Source organism: Pyxicephalus adspersus, chromosome 1 (assembly GCF_032062135.1).
Source record: "Pyxicephalus adspersus chromosome 1, UCB_Pads_2.0, whole genome shotgun sequence".
NCBI classification, from domain to species: domain Eukaryota; kingdom Metazoa; phylum Chordata; class Amphibia; order Anura; family Pyxicephalidae; genus Pyxicephalus; species Pyxicephalus adspersus.
The window spans coordinates 42,472,130-42,475,286 of record NC_092858.1 but is presented as its reverse complement, the minus strand read 5'-3'; the positions used below and the strand labels follow the sequence as shown (position 1 = coordinate 42,475,286).

Here is a 3,157-nt window from a genome sequence, read left to right as displayed (position 1 = left end):
ATATATAACTAATGTACTCCACTACACACCGTCAATCATATATGGCGTCCTGTACTGGTGTCAAATAAAGATTTTCTTATAATTTTGTCCCAACAAACGGGCTCATTGCCTTTCACACAACACATGTAGACATGTTACAGGAAGCCTGCTGCATGGTCTCCCTTCTCCAAAAGTTTTACCAACAGTGAATGTTTCAAAGGTAACCTCACACATGCACAGACTGAGAAATGTGAATTAGTTGTAAGGCAACAAAATGTGAAAACTTTTGGTAGAATGTGTAGAAGGGAATATATGGAACAAACCATTCCCACATATGTAAATCTGCAGTAGACAAAAAAGCCTAAATGACAGATATGTTTATATTTATATGTGAGGTTTTTTTCACCTTTAAAGTACCTGCTCACACACCTAGACTGGGCTATATTTATATTGCTCTATCTGGTTTATACTATCTGGATTTCTCAGTTAAAAAAAACAATTTTGTCACCATCTCGCATAAAAAAAAAATCTATATGTCAATTCATAAAAAAAAAAAAAAAAAATACTCTATATAAAGCAGATCTAAGCTCTAAAAATAAAACATTATGACCAGACAGGTCCTTGATCGCAGCAGGGACAGGCAAGTTTTTCTGCAACAAGAAAAACTTACCAATCTGATTGCAATTGTTTTATACACACACCTGTCCGCAATTCGTCAGAGGAGTCATCTTTATCCGGTCCTCTCCTGGCTGTTGGATATCTTGCCATCTAGATTGACCAGGCTGGGAGGATGGGCATGCATGTGGGAGCTCATTCAGTCCCAGCAGCCCTGGGGGATGCCAGGATTCCTCGAATATCCTGGCATCCTACACTGAACTGCTCATAAAGGTTCAGTATACTCTGAGGAAAAAGATAGAATAGGCAGGTAAGTATGTTTCATTGCAGAAGGGACATTGCCTGCCCCTTCTGCAATATAAATTAGGAGAAGACATAATTAAGTCTTTCACAATCCTTTCCAACGACAAAATACTACATGATGCATGAATGGGTGCTGTACATACAGTGCCGGTTTGCTCTATGGAGAGGGGAGGGGGAGAACGACGGAGTGGCACCTTGCTGCGTGCTCTTCCCTTCACTTCCATTGCGATTGTCAGTCAGTGGTGGATCTGCCAGGACGGAACAACGGACAAGGAGCACTGTACACACCAGATTCTCACCCGATATCAGCCCTGAGGGGATTATCGGACAAGAGTCATCTGACGTGTGTATGTAGCCCAAGACTGGCTTCTTACAGCAAACGACTATGAAAGTGTTAGGGCACGGGTGCCAAATCTGTCCCGAAACGTCCTTTTTTTTGACCCGCAAAAGAATTCCTAATATTAATAGCTGCGGACCCGCCGCTACTGCAATCCATAGTAACTGCAGGCCAGCTGCAATTCATATTAGGCTGCTGTTCTATAGACACAAGTGATGCCGCTATTACAATTCCTAGTATCACGTCTTTAGACCAGCAGCCTCTCTGCCTATGTGTGGCTCCGCATTTTATAGATGCAAGTGATGCTGGGAATTGTAGTAGCGGCGGTGTCTATTAAACAGCAGCCTATGCGCGGACCCCACAGAGTTTTATACTGACAAGTAAGCCAGAGAATTGTGCCAGGAAATGCAATGTGAAACCAAATAAATGCAGCAATTGATTTGGTCTCACATTGCATTCTCTGGCAGTAAAACAATTAGAAAAAAGAATAAGAAAAAACAAGACTACTTACCCTACTATACTACTGACAACCATGCAGATTACACCAAAGTAAAAGTTTTGTCACACTCCAGGATAAACAAAATCCAAAAGACTTCGCTTCTGCATAGCTTATTATGGCCTTTTTTTATCATGCATTAAATTTTTTTTTAAATCTTAGGCCTCCTTCTTTATTATGGGCTTGTTCCAGATTGAATGTGAAGCAAAACATCTTTGTTTCTGGCCCTCTGTGTATTTGAGTTTGACAGTCGTGTCGAGGTGTTATATTTTAGGTTTAGTTCATATAGCAGGAGTTGATTTTTAGTGCCATGTTAAGGTAAGGGTTACGTTTCTGGGTTAGAGGGGGGTTTTAAAAAATAATAATAAAACAGCTGCCGTTCCACTCTGTGTTACGTAAATGCCATTAGGTAAAATCCTGGTATGCCACGGTACACCCCTGGAGGTAAGGGACCATCCGCTGCCTAGCACATAAACAGTGCGTGTTTGGTTCTTTTTTTGATAAGTTTGCGGTAAAGATCTGGCTTCACTTTTGGATTGTTTAAATGACAGGCATTTTTAGTAAAGTGTATAAACTAGTCCACCCACCCTAAGCATTGAGCCTAAAGCAGCCAAGATGAAATCTTACCCCAATCCTTTCCCAGGTTTAGGATCTTTGGCCATCATAACTGGCCAGGCGTGAAAGCCACACATACAAACATTCACTCCTGGCAGCCAGATACAGCGGGGTCATTGACCGAGATGTATGTTATGGTGAAGATTGTAAACAGGTAGGGAAGTTGTATTGCAGAAGAGGCTGAGCCTGTCCTTTCCACATTAAATAACCTGCTGCTCACAATGTTTTCTTATTTAGATTTACTACCACTTTAACAATAGGAAAGAATACATATCTATATCTAATACAGGGGTGCTCAACAGGTAGATTGCAAGGGCAACACAAGTAGATCGCGGAGGCCTGCCTTTCAAAATAAACTCTACTGGTGGTTAAGTCCAAATACCCTTCCACCATGACTGATGATTATTTGGAAGTCTGTTTGAGGCTGGCTACCAACTAGTGTCCGGACTATGCAACTTTGGCTGATTCGATTCAGTTTAAGACATCATCAGAGTAAGGTAATGGCCAAAAATGTAAAGTGTGAATTGTATTGACACATACATGTTCATGCTGTTATGCAAGGTAAACAATATATATTTTAAATATAAAGTATACTTGGTATATATATAAATAAATATATGTTTTCACGCCATCACACCAGGACAAAAGATTCTTCTCTTTTATCACACTGAAGACAAGAAAGTAAAGGAGAAGATTGGGGATGATGGGAGTGAACAGTGAAGTGAATTCACTTTTCATACAATAGTGACAGCCCAGCTTGTAGAGAATGTAATGGGTCAGCTATGAGGGACAACATAGCATGGTGCCTGGAG

General features: G+C 40.7%; 1 protein-coding gene across 1 annotated transcript in view; it reads right to left on the bottom strand.

The window, feature by feature from the left end:
- PYM1 (PYM homolog 1, exon junction complex associated factor) overlaps nt 1-3,157 on the bottom strand; it is an 11,106-nt gene that overhangs the window by 7,259 nt on the left and 690 nt on the right. The window lies entirely within an intron of this gene.